An 18,740-nucleotide genomic window follows, 5' to 3' on the forward strand; every position below is an offset into this window, starting at 1 on the left:
AAGGCTAGAAGCATTTACTTTACCACAGTAATTCATATAATTCATGCTTCTTTCGTGCCTAAAAAAACCAATGTATAAAAATAACTGGCATATTAAATGAATAGCATATTAAATAACTAGCATACTAAATAATGCAAACTCATGCACATCAATATGAATTTATGACAACAATAAACAATAAAACACAAGCAGCAACTCCATTCTCCTCTCCTCAATCTACCAAATGCACAGGGATGCCAAACCCTTCTCCCTCGCTACCCCATAAAGCCAGGGGCCAGTTTCTATCAACCACTAACTTTAACTTCCATCAAAAATAGTAAATGACTCCTGGATAACATCTACATTTATCTTAACCGACTCTTATTAGAATTTGACAAATCCTTAACTATATAAATTAAAAATTATAAATATGATATTTTCATAATAAAATAAATTTTTGAATATACTTACCCGCTGGTTATATAATGGCTAAAGTCCCTGACGCCTCGGCAGGAAATTCAAAATCTCGCGCGGCTTAGCGGAGATATGCCAGGTGTACCCTAGCGCCCTCGCGGTACTACAGGTAGAACTATACTCAACCAATTCAGATTTTCCATGCCCCATGGTCTCTAGAGGGGAGGAGGGTGGGCTTTAAACTTATATAACTAGCAGCTAAGTATATTAAAAAATTTATATTATTATGAAATATCATTTTTAAATATAAAACTTACCCGCTGGTTATATAATGGCTGATTGACAACCATTGGTGGCGGGTCAGAGACAGCTGCATAATTGGAAATTCACTTAAAGAGTTACATAAACAACTTAAGCGGTTCTCACCTGATAAGGAAGCTGACAGCAATCCTCTGCCTCATTTTGTCTGCTATCCTTAGGAGATCCAGCGGTTCACCCAGGGGGCTGATGATCTCTAGGATCTGTCAAACAGTTCAATAACCTATAACATGACAAGACCTCAACTAATACCCTTGTTCCGGGTGCTCTCTAGGAACAAAATGACCACCTGACTAGATCAAAGATTGCAGAAGATTGCCGACCAATCTTCATGTATAATCATAAAAATATATATAACAGTTCCAAGAGAAGAACAGGGGTACTAGGAATTTAGGGAAATATAGTGGTGGATGTTTCACCTACTACTGCACTCGTTGTTACGAGTGATCCCAAAACGTAGCAGTCCTCACAAAGAGACTGGATATGGTATAAGTAATGCAAGGCGAATACAGGATTACCCCTTCACAAGGCTGTATACGCGATGCTATGCACAGAACAGTTTAGTTTAAAAGTTACAGAAGTTCCTACAGCTCTAACTTCATGAGTCTTTATTCTTTCGACATCTTATGATCTGTCACACAACCGTGTGAAAGAACCTTTGTAATTAAAGTCTATACGAGATGATATAGAGTGTTTTAGACATAGATAGCACAGGCTTCTTGACCGTGCACCAGTCATGAAAAGACTCTTAACTTCTTTGGTCCTGTCCCGATAAAACTTCATTGTTTTAACCGGGCAAAGAACTCTTCTCAGCCCTTCACAAACCAAATTCGAGAGGATAGTGATCCCGAAAGATTTAGGCCATGGATGAGAAGGATGTTTGTTAATGACCAAGAATCCAGGTTGCAAGGCGCCTATGACTAAACCATTGTGAAGTCCATGTTCTTGCTAAAAGAGTGAACTTCACTGACTCTCAACTATGGTAGACTTACTCAGAAAGTCTCCAAAGTTAGGCCTTAAAAAAGAAACCAAGTGTAAAGGCTCGGATCTGTCACTACCGCGAAATTCCAGAAACGAACCCTAAATTTCAGGCTGGCGCATCTTGCTGACGCCTCCAAGTCATCTCAAATGATCCGAGAAGATCTATAAGGTCTCTATTTGATAGATCCAATCTTCTGCGTCTGAAGACAGCTGCCCGCATACTCCTGTACCCTCTGATGGTCGAGAAGGAAAAAATGTGTTTCTTCTAAGGTCTAAGAAGAAATAGGCCACTTGTGTTAGAGTTACCAAATGAAGAGCCAGCTTTAGCTCTACACCACTCCAAAAAACACCCTAATTGGGTTGGAAAACCTTGAGGCAAATGTCCTTTGTACAAGCGATAGCCTCAGCTGTCTCCTTCGAACAACCCTCTAGATCTTAGGGGTTTTCCGAAATACTGGAGGCAGATAGACCTAAAGCTTGATGGTTTAAAATAAAGCGTTCGTGATCCTGACACGGGAAAAGGACTAATAACATGCTTCCAGCATGCACCCAGCATGGTCCCAGCATGAGTCCAGTATGGTTCCAGCATGCTGCCTACGCTCAACATGCCGTGAGAGAGAATCAGGATCTAGAACCGCCTCCCAAAACACGTCCATATCGGTCGCAAGAAACCGATATTAAAGCTAGGCTTGTTGAAAAGAAGCATCAACAACGTGAACCTCATGCTGTGAAGTTAAAACCTGATCGTGTGTAACCAGCGAGTGTTCAACAAACTTAAAGCCAAAGCTTGACGCGAAGGAGTGTTAGCTGCGAGGCCAGAGAGATGCGAGGGAGAGACAATATTCTGTTTATACTGCTGTGAGAAAAAAGACTTGACTGTATGCGTCTAGCATGCAACCATAATGTTGCATGTGCTTGCATTGCCATAAGGTGTCAGCGTGCTGTATGCTTCCACCTTGTTGTGTAGATACAGCGCTCTGTGTGTGTCCCGCTTGTTGTAAATCTACAGCGTGCTGCGTGGAGGCGACAGCATAGCATCCGGTCATTGGCGGAAAGACGTATCTGTTTGCCGAGAGTTGTCCGCGTGTAGCATGCATCCCCATGAGTGATAGTCGTGCGTCCCGCAGACCGCGAAGATGGGACAACTCGTTGAAAGGATCAACTTTGACTGTCAGCGTCCAACATACAACCAGACTGGCGTCTGTGTCTGTGACTGCGTGAGGGAGAGACCAGAACTTGCGTCTGTGTCTGCGTGACGTCTGCCGTAAGAGAGACCAGACTGCTACAAGCACCCGCTCTAACGCTTCTCGTAACACGAGCATATCTCTGCGAGGAAGCGTTACTAAGCATAGGAGAACTATGCTTTCTGACACTAATCGGAAAACCATTTCTTTGGTCTATGGTAGTCCTTAGACTCTTTTAGGAGAAAATTTTCTCCACCCCGAGAATCGTAAATACTAAACACAGATGAAATTGACCTCTTTTAGTTCAGACCAAACCTACACTCACGGGGTAGCGTGTGCCCCAACTCAAGCGTGGGTGAAGGCCGGGAGAGAACATCAACCTCAGTCCTGTGAGCGACCTGGGAGAGTCCCGATGACATTTCAAGCGCGCCTTGTGCGCGAACTGAACGTATCCAATGCTGTGAGATACCGTCAACAGTAGTCACTAGACCTCAGAAGAAAGTACTAGACATTTCCCCAAACTGGGGGAGGAGTAGAAGCGTGAATAGAAGCAAACTGAGCACCTTTTCTCCCGAAGAACTATGTGTCTTACACAATTCTGGTGCTGACATGTCGCCTTCTTCCGAAAAGAAAAAACTTCCGGCAAACATTAGTTACTGCAGGATAAGTTATTAGAAAACATACGACTCCTGAAAGGTCTTGGACATATTGATTGGTGACTACCAAGTCTAGGTTTTGCGTCCTTTGACGAGGACAAAGTCTTTCCTCCCTGGAAGTGCATCAGATTCCAGAGGAAGAGCTAGGATTGTATGTGACTTGTCTGACTTCCGCTTCTCTCGCGAAAGAAAAAACACACTCAATTGCTTCCTGTTTAAGCATCACAACACGCCTGCTGCGAGGGTAAGTTCTGTTCGCGTGCATACATGACGAGTAACTTCCTAGTCTGGTAGACATGGAAAACGTAGAACGTCATTCTCGTCAGGGAACTGCGTTCTAATACGCAGGAAAAAGTTACAAGATCCATGATACCATAGCGATGACGAACTGATCGCTTCAAGACATTTCAACTTCACTCTTTTCAAGATACTATGTCACATGGTTGTGATGTCATAGCTTGACAATTGTAGGCTAAGAAAAGAGCATTACTTCATCATTCCAAAGTGGAGAGGGAACGTCTTGGACTGCATCAACAGTATCGCTTGGCGGAACAAACGTTTAATGCACGAGGTCCGCGAAGTACCTCGGCCTACCGACCTTCCTTCTCCCAAGGTTGGAACGTAAGGAAGAGGTATAGGACAAACACCTCCTCCAGAGCACTGCGCTATGTTTACGAGTCACTAACAAGAGCGGTTTAAAAACATAATACATTAAATCATAAAAGATCTGCCCGTGCTGGGAGATATACTTTTACGTTCTATTTTCATAAAGGCCTTAATGCCCTTCCTGCTGTTGCAGCTGCAGGCGCTGCATCAATCTCAACAGTAAGGTTCGTTATTTTTCTAAGAATGATTTAATGTTGATTTATTTATTTATTTTCCTATTAATTTACTGGTCCATCGTTCCCTAAAGGAGCCCTTAGGGTTAAAGCATCTTGCTTTCCCAACTAGGGTTGTAGCCTGAGCAGTCGGTTTGCGTTGAGCAGGTAATCGAAGTAATGGATCCACTTTCTCCCACCGCTGAACATTGCTGTTGGTAGGCCACCTGTGCGACAATGAGTCCTCACCGTTAAAGACACGTCGCCTGTGCGACCGTGTCAAAGACCAGAATCGAGACACCCAACCGCACTGTTAACAGCAGGCTGAAAAGACTGCATAAACAAAGACAGTTGCTCTTTCATGCCTAACCGCAAAGATCAAGGATCAACCTTAGGCGAAACGTATTCAGCATTATCTTCGTCGATCCATAGGGCTTGCCACTGTCGAGAGACGACACCCATCAGGTGGAGGCGGCGGCCTGCATCCGCGCCGCATGAAACGTAACACACGCAGAACGAATCTAATTTTGTTTTCAGCTTAGCGCCTGAAGCGCGCGTATGATGTTTGAAAACACTAATACTTCGCTTTATCTATAGCGAGGGTGAGCGTTCTGGTGATCGACAGAAAACGCTCGAGAGGACTTCAGTTCGGGTCTTAAAAGACTGTAACGCCTGGTTACCCTCTCGATTCCTTTCGCCGTTCGACTTAACTTCTCCCCTGGGTCCGGGAGCTCGACAGAGGTCTAAGGCTAGGATAACTACAGGTCCGAATAGCAGCACTCTCCACTGAATAAAATTCACTGCATAATTTATCACTAAAAAATTTGCACTTTACTCTTTGGTACAAAGATAGTTTCATAATTACCTGAAAACCAAAGTATACGCTCTCTCAAACGAAATGAACTCCGTAGGGAGAGCCTTATAATTCTGTCACTGGTTTGAATGGGAATGCAAAAGTACCGAATCCCATATAAATGCAACAAAATATTAAATATCAAATATTACCTTAATAGATATATTTATAAATTAAAATAAACCCTTAAATTAAGGGGTTCCAATAAAAGACGAATTGTCACTCGCACCGCGCACCATTGGAGCATCTACAAATAATATACGAACAATTTTAGTATTCCAAAAACCACCAAGGCAACAACGATACATAGAATCGTGCGCTACATCGATTGTAAAGAATACAGCATCGTATAAAATAAACTGAACTGTAACTTCCTTTAATCTCTGACTAAGGAAAAAAATACTGAAAGGACCAATTAATTGCAAAATAAAATGTTCCTTTTATATAGTACAACTTAAAACTTGAAAAGTGCGAAGAATGTACAATTCATAAAATCGCTACAATATATTGTAATATCGTAACAATACTGACTACTGCGTAACAAAAATAAACTGAATGCTAGGTAATCTTTGCAAACACATCAAAGATTATCTAAAGAAAACTGTGCTCGCGCGAGGGTTGTAACCTCTGCATTCCATGCTTTTAATTTTCTCTGGTATATTTGGAAGATTTATATCAGAAAAAGTACAAAGAAGGACTTTTTCGCCGGCCGTCACAGGTCGACCCAGAAATAATTCTTTTAATTTAATTTATAACTTAATACTTTAAAAGCATATTCACTTATCATTCTTTGTAAAAAAGCAAGACAGACTTTTAGCCTAAGGAAGAGACTGTGACGTCATCAATGGATGAAATGTTTACATTCCGGCCTTATGCTTTCGTGAGGTTTAAAATAGGTTGAAAAACTTTCTAATCCTATCTTTTAAGTTATAAATACGTGATCACAGATCAAATAAAACAAATAAGCGAAAGCCCAAACTCAAAAACATTAATACATCACCAAATAACGTCCAAACAGAGTAAGAAAACGAGAGAGAATTTCCAATAGTACTGCCAGCTATGGTCGGCAGAGAAAATCTGAATTGGTTGAGTATAGTTCTACCTGTAGTACCGCGAGGGCGCTAGGGTACACCTGGTATATCTCCGCTAAGCCACGCGAGATTTTGAATTTCCTGCCGAGGCGTCAGGAACTTTAGTTTTACATTTAAAATTGGAAATAATTTTCATTTTTACTATCTATACAAACCTTGGGCTGTTTACAACGGATATTATTTCGGCGATAGATGAAAACTAACCAAAAGACTTTTTAGCGAGGTACAGTATACCAAACCACTGTTAGAAAGCGGGGGTATACCTACCACCCTGCTCACACTCACACCAGTTACATGATGTCACTTTTTTATTACAGACAGGACTTTAGAGGGGAATAGCTGATAGAAGGATAGGTCTAAGTAAATAACTAAAGGTTTATATAGTTAGGAAAAATTTAAATAATTTCCAAATTTGTCATTTGTTCTGGCACTATTTACAAACCCTTTTGCTCTTTACAGTGGAGACACCATTAAAGTGGGTGGAGGTCCCTCAGCTTACTGGCTGGTGGTTGATGCCTCAGGATGTGACTCTGTGCTTCACATGACCTTGATAAAACCATCCTATCACCTCGCTAACTCTCCAAGTGTGAAAGATAACGCCCTGAGCAATCTTGTGCGATAGTACATGAACTAAGCATTGTGACTTGGCTGGTAAAAATAAACTTGAAGCTAAACTTCACACTTCACACTTAATCTAGACCTTGCCCGACCCCACCTCGCTTGGAGTTTGGGATCATAACAAATATATATACAGTACTGTACACATATATCAGGTTACACAAGGGACTATGGTACCCACCTTGCAGTCAAGAGGAGGTCTGCTTGCAGAGTTCCTCAAATGCTAAAATCCCAAGAGAAGGGAGAATGAAGAACGAAGATGCCAGTCACTAGCACATTCATTCTCGTATTACTTCCAGGTAACATCTGTCCTCCAGAGACTGCTACTTGTCCTACAAGGTAACTGAGGTGTTTCCGACCATGTTTTGTGCAGCCACCACCGGACCTATAGAAAAGGTGTTCAGATTCCTGTGGGTTATGTCTTGCAGGTAGTGGGTGGTGAATGCAGTTGGACATTTCCACACACCCCCTTGTAACACCTGCATCACTGAATAGTTTTTTTGAATGCCAGAGATGTACTAATCCCCTTGATGTCATGAGCTCTGGGTCTGCAGCCAAGAGGAGGGGAATCCGGCTCAAGGGCTCATCCAATCATCTGCCTGATACAGGCCAAGGATGTGTTCTTGGTGATCCTCCGGTTGACCCTGCCTGTACTGACAAACAGTTTTTTCATGTGTAGGCAAGCTCTTGCGGTTCACTTGAGATACTTCCTCAGCACCCTCACAAGGTATTGAGACAGTTGATCCGGATCTTCAGTTACAGAACGTACACTCTCAATTCAGAGGGCCTAAATCTAGGATTTACTACAGCTGGATTTTCAGTCTTTGCTACAAACTCAAAAACGAAGTTGAGTCACTTCCTCAATTCCCTTAAAAGGGAAACGTTGTAGGACAGACCATGTAACTCGCTGACTCTCTTGGCAGATGACAAGGCTAACAGAAAGACCGTCTTCTGTGTCAAGTCTCGATCTGATGACTGACGAATAGGTTCATAGGGGGCTTCTTTCAGGGCTCGTAGTACATAAACTATGTTCCAAGGAAGAGGTCTGACTTCAGAATGAGGGCAAGTGCACTCAAAACTTCATATGAGGAGAGAGAATTTGATCAAGGAGGAAATGTTAACTACACTCAATCTAAACGTGAGGCTCATGGCTGTGAGTGGTAGTCTTTCGCTGCCATGACTGAGAAGAGTTTTTCCTGAGGTACAAGAAAAACTCCCTTATCACAAGGATAGTGGCACAAAAGATAGACCACTTCACCTGGTAGAAGGTGGAGAATAACTCCCAGATGTATCCTGTCATTCTTCTGCAAAAAGCCTCTCGGTGAGAGGAGTTGCTGGACATCCTCCCAGAGTGAATACGTACCGATGCTACTGCCGAGGAAAATCTTCGCGTGTGGTTGTCTGAGTAGATTGGAAAGCGGAGGGAGCACCCTCAGTACCTCTGTAAGCAGGTGAAGGACGGAAACCCCTCTGTTCTCTGTGGGGAAAGCGTCATCCTGGTTTGATGCCTTGGTGAAAGGCGGTAAGACAGGCAGTCGCAGTTACAGGTCCACCAGTTAGTACAGCTGAAGAAGACGGTTTCCTCCACCTATTGACCCTAGGTGGAGGCCTGCCACCTTCAGGGCCCCAAACCTTCAGATGGTCATCTCTCCCATCAGGAGGGTGCGTGGGGCTGGGGGATTTTCTACTAACATTATGCAAGACTTCCCACAGCTTCAATTAACTCCAGTTATGATGACCAAGCAGAAGAGGAGAATGAGGAAACCGAATACCCTGCTGGGTAATAATCTCTATTCCTGTATGAACTGGGGCTCTCTATTTCCAAGGGAGGTCTCACTTGTGGCAATGTTCCGCCCATCTCCTATAGAGGTGCTTCCCCTGGAACTTAGACCTGTCTCCAGACCACCAGAAGAACCTGTTGCAGTACCTTCTACAAGAGACGGTCAGACATTTTTAGGACGACAGGAACCTTTCAGACCTTCACTGCTGGAGGAATTCCTGCCACCTCGGAGAGAGTCTAGATACAAAGACGGTGCCAAAGAATGCCAGGCCGAGAGCGGCTCTCCAACAAGAAAGAGCTTGTGGGATCTCCCCAACAGCAGGGACGTCTTCAAGCGATGTTCCTTCAGTTGATGACCTCGACGCCCTGCCCCAGGCTCGTATGAGTGAAAGCTCGGAGGTGGATGACGAACTGGACTTTGATGATGACTACCTCCCCAAGGCTGCCAGCCCAAAGTTCAACTCAGAAGTGGAGCAGAAGGAGTTATTGTATACCTTCTGGCAGGTTCTAGCCTGCCTGAGGACCATCAATGGGTTAGCGGACCCGGACACAGTCCCTTAGGAGGGCAAGGAAACTGTCCTTGACCTTGTGTACAGCCCCAACAACCTCCTAAGACCAGTACAACTCTGCCCTGGTAGAAGGTGTTGACGGTGGCCAGGAAGAAGGCGTTCTCTCCGATCAGGCTCGCCCTTAAAACTCCTCCCTCCACCATTTGTACCATAGAGAAGATATTATGAGGCCTTGGGTGAGCCTCATCTGGCTTTACCTCTGGACTCCGAAGTCTCTCTCTTAAGGGGAGTCTCATTAAAGAGGCTTTCTGGGCTCTTAGCCTCCTTTTCGTCGACCGAGATCCTAAACATGGAGAAGGTTGCAAAGTACCCCATGCAGGATACTTTGTGGCTAGATCTGTGGCTGGGATCCATGGGCCCCTTGTTAGAACTGAAGATTGGTCCAAAGATTCTACAAGGAAGTCTATGGAAACCTTCCTTTTATCAGGCACCCAGACCATTGAGTTCCTCGTTCACCAGGTGGTTAACCTGTCGGCAGATAGAAAGACTCTGGCTTGGGCAGAGTCAATTTCCATACCTAGGTATCTGATACATTGTTGAGGGACAAGGCTGGACTTGTCTAGGTTCAACTGGATTCTCAACTCCTTGCAAAAGTCGAGACGACGAACTCTGTAACATATGAGCAAAACTCGTGACTTTGCTAGAAACCAGTCTTCCCAATACCAAAGAAACCTGATATCCATGGAATGAGCCTAGGCTGAGACAAAGGCAAAGATCCTGGTAAAGACCTGACCTGTTCTGAAAAGCCTGAAGCACAGCATTTTGAAGTTGAAGACCTTGTCTCTGAAAAGGAACCTCAGGTAACTTTCTCAGTCCGGGATGGATGGGGATCTGAAAGTACACATCTTTTAGGTCTATGGTCAAAAGAAAGTCTTTCTTCCTGATGCTCTGAGGAACTGTGGCTGGGGTCTCCATCTTGAACCTTACTTGTAGAACAAACAAGCTCAAGTGGGAAAGGTCTATGATGGGTCTCCAGCCCTTGTTGGCTTCTCTACTAGAAAGAGGTTGCTGAACAAGCCTGGAGAATGATCTAAGACGGCTTTTATGGCCCCTTTGACCAACACCTTGGGCACTTCCTCTTGAAGGACGAGGAAGGTCTCTTGTGGAGCCCTTCGAATAGAATGGTCAGAGTATCAGAGTCAGAGTTAGCAAGGGTGGGCAGTCTACAAACAGGACTCTATACCTTGAAAAGAGAACCTCAACAGGCCAGGAATCGGCCGCAAAGAAGTGTCACCTGTCCTAATGGCTCTGCAGGCATCCTCCACTGGTGGTAAACTGGGGGACTTGCCCTCCCTAGTGGGAGCCTCTACAGCTGCAATTCCTTCGTCTAGAAGGGTGTTCTCTCCATCAAAAGGTTGACTGGTGATCTAGCCTCCTAAGGTGCCGAGTCCATAGGAGGTAACAAACTTCTCTGTTGGGTTGGCTACTTAAAATGAGTTTCTCAGAGGGTGTTGAAGGGCAGGCAACCTTGGGACCGCAGCTCTCTTCATAAAGGAAGACTGGTTAGCCTTCTAAGTAGCTGCAGCTCCTGGAGGTGGGAACAATGTGGGAAAGTCCACCAAGTTGGAGTTCCTCAGGCACAGGACATCTTTGATGGACAGCTGGTTGGTACACCTGGCCAAAACAGTGTCATGCCTCTTGAGGGAAACTATCAGGTGGAGGAGAAAGCCAAAACAGTGTCACGCCTCTTGAGGGAAACTATCAGGTGGAGTAGAAACTCCAGAGCTTTGGCTCTAAATCTTGAAAGATCTATGAACTTTAAGAATGTCCTCGTTCTTCATATCTTCTGTCATGGCAAAACACAACACTGCTTATGACCAGTGATCCAGCTAAGAGCAAGCCTGAATGGCAGACATAGCAGCAATTTCCATGTTCTGCATTTCAGATCCAGAAAGTCATCAAAAGTAATCAGGGCATAATCTTCCTGATTTGGCTCCTCTTTTGGAGTATAGGGTGGTTCAGTCTTAGGAACATCGCCAGAAGATTTAACTCTTCCATGCCAGTCCTTACTTTCTTGGATATCGTTATGCATATGATGAGAAGAGGGAACAGAGAAAGACAGGGAACAATTATATTTACTGCTCTGGTAAGGCTCTCTACCTCTATAATCATCAGAGGGACCAGCAGGAGTCCTTTTTAGAGCTCGACCAATGAGATGAATAGGACCTCTCAGAGGAAAGACACTTACAATACCTCCAACGAAGGCAGTGTCTGTGACGCTTTTCAGCTGGTATGACATTCCGTGTGGATGGGGGTACTACCTGAGGAAATGGGGGTAAGGGTTCAGGTACCCTTTTCCTCTCCTTATTCTGAAATATCTGAAAAGAAAGGATCTGGCTGTTCTGGAGAAAGAATAATCTTTGAAGTAGTATGAACAATAGGCTTGCGTAGGTTGTGGTAAAATAGTAGGTTTGTCATTGTTATGACACCTCAGGATATGTATGTAGGATCCAAACAAGGTAAATGAGTTCTAGAGGTGAGGCTACCTGGTAGTCCACCTGGGTTGACGTAGATACTTTACACAATCATAAGTAACGTCAGCACATCTAGGTGCTTGGGGGATAGCAAGATTAGATCGTGCATCTTTAGGATGTAAAATGACATCATAGTCATTGCACAAAACATGCTCATGCATTGGAATGACGGTGCGGTCTGTGACGTCAACATGCGCAGGGATGTCGGCACATGCATACAAGTCAACCTGTGTACGCTGAGGTAAAGTGATACATGTTGTTGAAACCTGCAACATAGATGTCATAGTAGAGCCAGTGAGGAATTTAGGCTTCCATAATGACTGCTTGGAAGGAGATGACGCAATTGTGCTTTGACAAATCAGCCAAACCAATAAAGTCTGAATCATAGTCAATCTATAGGAAGTCCGAACAGCGTCAGAATAATAGGGAAATTCTGGGATGAGCCCAAATATTCTTACGAGAAGAGAGATACCAGGGCAAGCCAAACTCTTATGAACGAGTGGGGGAACGATAAGGATCTTTCAACAGGGCCGCCTGAGTATGTGGGAAAACGGCAGTCTTGACTCTAGAGTGTGGCATTCTCGAGTGAGAATGAAAGGAGACTTTTGATGCTTTTAAGGGTGATACCTCAAGAAGCAAAAAGTCATCCTGCTGAAACTCTGCCAAATAGGGCTCACCACTAAGTGCACCAGTGGGAGGCAAGGGAGATCTGCATAAATCAGTATAATCAGGCACTAAGGACACTGGGACTGGATTAAGCACAGTAAGTACAGGGGCCATAGCCTGAGGATCAGTCTCAGGAAGTGACTCATGACCACTAGGCCAATGGTGGAAATAATACATCAACAAAGTTATCATCAAATTCTCGGCCACCATACCTGGTTACCGGAGTCCTTGAGGCCTCAGGAAAAGGAAGAATGGGTTGGGGTACGTTGTGCGTTGCAAAAACTAGCTTATGCATTTTGCTATCCAAGAAGCAGATGAGGAAGAGGAACAATCTCTTTAAGCTAGTTTCTTACGACGGGAACGACATTACTCCCAATGAGAGGACAGCCACTCCCTACAATACTCACATGGAGATACCATGGAACACCGCTTACCACAGCAGTTCAAGCAAACAGGATGCAGGTGTATCTTGACCCGACTCATTTAAGTGCCACAAGGACGAACATCCTGGCCAGGTCCAGTCCGCATTACACAAGCAACAGTAGACATTAAACCACAACAAAGCACTGCAAGGGTAATCCATTGTGGTGCGTGTTGTGATTGTTGAGCGGCAAAAGAGGACAGCCTCTTGACAAGACGACCAGAACAGTGAAACTTACCTCGCAGCAGGACGTAACATGGAGTTTCCTAGCATCCATTATTTAGTTACCAATTAGGCACCTTTTCCTTCTTTCTGGTTTGTATCCAGGTAAGGATAGATAGGGTATTTAATGATAATTTTTCTCACCACTGGGGATCATAAGGACACAATTATTATATTACAGGGTTATTTAATAAGTGGTGAACTCCTGTTAAAACCAAAAACATTGCTCCCCAAACACAAATGTATACTCTACAAGTACCAAATGCGCACAAGAGCAAGACATGGCAAGCACAACTTAGTCTTGTAAGTGTATTCTTCCGTGCAAATTTTACACTTACAGTAGTATACAGTCAAACCTCGTTAATCGCAGTTTCAGTTTTTCACGGCCAAGGAGGAGAAAAAAAAATCCTTTGTGATCATTGTTTACCCACCATAAAGAATTTTATTTCTAATAGTTGGCAACAGCATTGGGATGGCCAAGAATAATGCAATACCTATTAAATAAAAATTCTCATAAAAACTGCAATAAAATTCAAGCTGGGCCATGATTTAAAATAGCCAGCGCTCCTTTACACTGGGAGCGCTGCATGCCACTACCTATCTTTACACCTAGCTGGTCCTAGCTCTCTCTCTCAGTACAGTGTTTATCCATTTACAGTGGTAACAAATTACAGCTATATTTGAAATAAACTGAATTTTGATTTGGTGTTTCACTTAACTGTATCCAATAATAATGCATGTAATATTCACATTTTAGTATCGTATTTATAATTAAAAACACCGAATTATAATCTCATGAATTATTTACATTCAAATCAGCTGATCAAATCTGCGTAGTACGTCATCAATCTATGTATTCACTTTCACGGTATTATCCCACTGATATGACCATTCACTTTCACAGAATTACCTCACTGATATAACCTATCATGCACATTAGTATGATATCTCCTTCACATTATTATTGTCCTTCACATTACTATTGTCCTTCACTTATTATTATTATATCCTTAACCTTTTTCCCAATTCCTTCCCAAATCCCTTTCATACATTTACTTTGATCTCCCAAACACATCTACAACGTATTTTTCCAACTCTTTTGATTCTCATTATTTTTTGCGATTTCATTCATATTCTCTTTTCTAGCATTCATTCATCATTTTCATCTTATTAATCATTCTAAACCTCTATCTTATCCCTCATTCCACATACAGTATTCCCATTCCTATTTTTCATTCCTTCTTCTCGCATTTTACAAATTCATTCATTTCGCTGATTTATATAAATTAACGTAGATGTGGCAGAGGAAATGTGCAAGGAGAAGGAACTTGGCTACCGCCCTCCCCCTTCTCGTCTCTTTTATCATATTGTTTCGTCCTTCTCTCTCCCTGTTGTTTCCTATAACTGTATCCAATAATAATGCATGTAATATTCAAATTTTAGCATCGTATTTATAATTACAATCATAGCAAAATGACAAATTCATAGATAATTTGTATTTTTCCTAAAGATACAAACCTTAGCTATTTATTTTGGGGTATTACTTTCGGCGATGCTGAAATGACAAGCCATTAAAATTTTGCGAGGGTTAACTACCCATGCTGCTAGTTAGAGGGGGGGGGGGAGGTTAGCTTGCTATCGCTCCTGCTCACACACAGGTGATTTAGCTCATTTTGCTTGGAGGCAGGGATTCAATGGGGATAGGGCTGGCGGGTAAGTTTGTATAAATAGCTAAGGTTTGTATCGTTAGGAAAAGTACAATTTATCTACGAATTTTTCATTTGTTCCGTAACTGGAATACAAACCTATGCTATTTATTTAGGAGTGACTCACCCATTAGGAAGGGTGGACATCCCTGCCAATTTGGCTTTTGGCTATACCCGGGGGCTCCTTATCCGAGTATATAAGGAGTCCCTGTGCCTCGCTAAAACCTTGCTACGCAAGGTCCGCGGCCTACGCAAGCTGTGCGCTGAGACATTTAGAAGTGTGACTGTCCAGGTAAAGTTATTCTGAGTCTTTTTGTAGGAAAAACTGTTGGAACCAAGACTTCCCCAATACCACCTCGCCAGGGTATGGGGACACAACAGTATTAGCTTAATACTAGGTACACAAGGGGCCTGGTTTACCTGCAGTGGTTTGAGGTCAGCTTATGCTGAGAACACAGGATGCTGCTTTCCCCAAGAGAGGGGAGGATGAAGAAAAGAATAAGAGCCAGTCAAATCTTTTCATTCACGCAGACTAAAACCGGGTAACAGTGCCCTCAACATTCTGCTACTTGTCCGATAAGGAGCTTGAGGTCTTAAACCAGCTGTTGTGCAGCCACCACAGGACCGATAGAGATCATATCAAGTTCCTGTGGGTCATGTCTTGCAGGAGAAAGGTTGTGAAAGTCACCTGGAGCATTCACACCCTTGCTTGTAGAACCTGCGTCACAGAGTAATCTGCTTAGAAGGGCCATGGGTATAGCTATGCCCCTGATATTGTGGGTCGACGTGTTGGATGAGGATCTGGATTCAGAGCGTAATTGATGACTCTGTGAATCCTGCAGAGATGACGTTTTGGTGATCCTCCTCTTGTCTCTCCCAGTGCTGACAACAAGAGAAGGCACCCGGGTGGGCTGTTGCCGTTCTCTTGAGGTAGAGCCTCAAACCTCACCCCGGGTACAGTGACAGATGATCTGGATCATCAGTTACCGAGTGGAGACTTGTTGTCTAGGATCCATCACCTCTGGAGACTGCATCTGACAACAAACTCTAGAACGAAACTGAACATTGCCTTTCACCCTCTTCATGAATGGGCGATGTCGAAAAAGAGACCATGAAGTTCCTTGACTCGTTTGGCCACTGTCCAAGTATGTAGGAACACTGTTTTCTAAACCAGGTGAAAAATTGTTGCCTGGTGGAGTGGAACGTAGGGAGGTTTCCTTAGAGACCGGAGAACTCAAACCATGTTCTGAGAAGGTCTCCTCAATTCCTACTGGAAAAAGGCAATTTTGTAAGTCCGCATGAGTTAGGAAAGATCTAGATATGAAGTGATCTCCCTTCCTTTCAGATTGGAGGCGAGGCTCAAGGTTGAGTGATCGTCTTTACCTGCTGAAACTGAAAAGGGGGTCTTTTCCTCCTGAATATGCTCGAGGATTCTGCTATTGCTGGAATAGAGGTATTGAGTGGAGAGATATGCTTTCCCATGACACCAACCACAGAAGACATTATACTTTGCCTGGTAGACTGATGCTGAGGAATTCCTCAGATTTCCAGACAACCTCTTCGCAACTTACTGCGAAAAGCCTCTCAGAGAGAGGAGGTACTGGGTAGTCTCCAGTCATAGCAAAGCTTAAGCTTATGGTAGATGTTGAAGTGTGGTTGTCTGTGACATGAAAAGGGTTCTCTTGAGGGCTCTATCAGGAGCTGCAGGTTTGGAAACCGTTCTGCGTAATGCCATAGCAGAGCTATGAGAGCCCTTGAGAGGCTGATCGATGGGTTAGCCTTGTTGAGTACCTTTTTCTTCAGATAAAAACAGGGAAGAGACGTAAACGTCATCGTTGTACCAACTTTGTTGCCATGCTTCTTGACAGAGACCCTTGGGTAGGACTGGGGAGCAGCGGAACCTGAGGTTCAGGGGCATTGCGAACAGATCCATGGTTGGAGAACCCCATAAAGTCAGGACTTCGTCGGCTACAAGGTGATCCAAAGACCATTTGGTACACCTTATCTGAGATGCTGTGCACAGATTTTCGGTGAGCACTTAGACTGATTTAATACACCTGAAATTTAAAACAAAAGCACATAAATGTTTTATTGAAGCACAATTAACTATTTAAATAATCGTAATTTTCAAAAATGCAATAATGCTTACAAAATGAAATCAAATATATGAGAGAGAGAGAGAGAGAGAGAGAGAGAGAGAGAGAGAGAGAGAGAGAGAGAGAGAGAGATATCAGCTATTCATAAGTAATCAAATGCACAGTTTTTGTTTGTTTGTTTAAAAGAAACAATTATTATCGAGATATTAGGTTTTCAGTTTATAAAATAAGCTGTATTTCTGTTTAAGAAAAGATAGATAACATACTGCGCAAGAAACAACACATAAGAAGTTGCATCATGCTTCTAGAATAGCGGCGTAGGCTACAAGTCAAACAAAAACACAGAACACTTACAGTAAGTACAGTTAAGCTGTACTGTAGTAATATTACTGTACATATACTACAGTAATATAAAGTACAGTATCACTGATTATTAGGTTACAGTACAGTATTACTAGATAGGAACAACTTTTGTTATAAAGAACAGTAAGGGGATGATGACGACTCGGTAAAGTTTACCTTCGCACAATACTACTGTACTGTAACCTTACTGTGTCCGGTACGTAGTGTACATATGTGTACATATGTGTACTGTACACTGTAGATATGATTATAAACTGTTGTAGAAACCAAATTAAAGCAATGTTATTCAGTATTTACTGTGCTGATCATCAGCTCGGCCACCGGCTCGTGGCAAGGGGCTGTGACTTTTTAGGTTACGAGTTAGTCCACCCTAGTGTAGTATCTATTCGCGAAAATTTGGTTATCGTGTCTGTGTTTGTAACCTAACTATCGTGAATAACGAGGCTTGACTGTATTTAGTTATTGTCTCTGACACTTTATGCATCTTCCATAATAATCATAAGGTACATACATACATATACCAAGGCACTTCCCCCAATTTTGGGGTGTAGCCGACATCAACAAATGAAACAAAACAAAAAGGGGACCTCTACTCTCTACGTTCCTCCAGCCTAACAAGGGACTCAACCGAGTTCAGCTGGTACTGCTAGGGTGCCACAGCCCACCCTCCCACATTGTCCACCACAGATGAAGCTTCATAATGCTGAATCCCCTACTGCTGCTACCTCCGCAGTCATCTAAGGCATCAGAGGCAGCAGCAGGGCCTACCGGAACTGCGTCACAATCGCTCGCCATTCATTCCTATTTCTAGCACGCTCTCTTGCCTCTCTCACATCTATCCTCCTATCACCCAGACCTTCATTCACTCCATCCATCCACCCAAACCTTGGCCTTCCTCTTGTACTTCTCCCATCAACTCTTGCATTCATCACCTTCTTTAGCAGACAGCCATTTTCCATTCTTTCAACATGGCCAAACCACCTCAACACATTCATATCCACTCTAGCTGCTAACTCATTTCTTACACCCGTTCTCACTCTCACCACTTCGTTCCTAACCCTATCTACTCGAGATACACCAGCCATACTCCTTAGACACTTCATCTCAAACACATTCAATTTCTGTCTCTCCGTCACTTTCATTCCCCACAACTCCGATCCATAAATCACAGTTGGTACAATCACTTTCTCATATAGATCTCTCTTTACATTCATGCCCAACCCTCTATTTTTTACTACTCCCTTAACTGCCCCCAACACTTTGCATCCTTCATTCACTCTCTGACGTACATCTGCTTCCACTCCACCATTTGCTGCAACAACAGACCCCAAGTACTTAAACTGATCCACCTCCTCAAGTAACTCTCCATTCAACATGACATTCAACCTTGCACCACCTTCCCTTCTCGTACATCTCATAACCTTACTCTTACCCACATTAACTCTCAACTTCCTTCTCTCACACACTCTTCCAAATTCTGTCACTAATTGGCCAAGCTTCTCTTCTGTGTCTGCAACCAGTACAGTATCAT

The 18,740-nt window shown here is 43.3% G+C and overlaps 1 protein-coding gene across 4 annotated transcripts in view; it reads right to left on the bottom strand.

Moving 5' to 3' along the window:
- LOC137620766 (uncharacterized) overlaps window positions 1–18,740 on the bottom strand; it is a 256,783-nt gene that overhangs the window by 129,983 nt on the left and 108,060 nt on the right. The window lies entirely within an intron of this gene.

This window comes from Palaemon carinicauda, chromosome 27 (assembly GCF_036898095.1).
Source record: "Palaemon carinicauda isolate YSFRI2023 chromosome 27, ASM3689809v2, whole genome shotgun sequence".
Classification (NCBI taxonomy): Eukaryota; Metazoa; Arthropoda; class Malacostraca; order Decapoda; family Palaemonidae; genus Palaemon; species Palaemon carinicauda.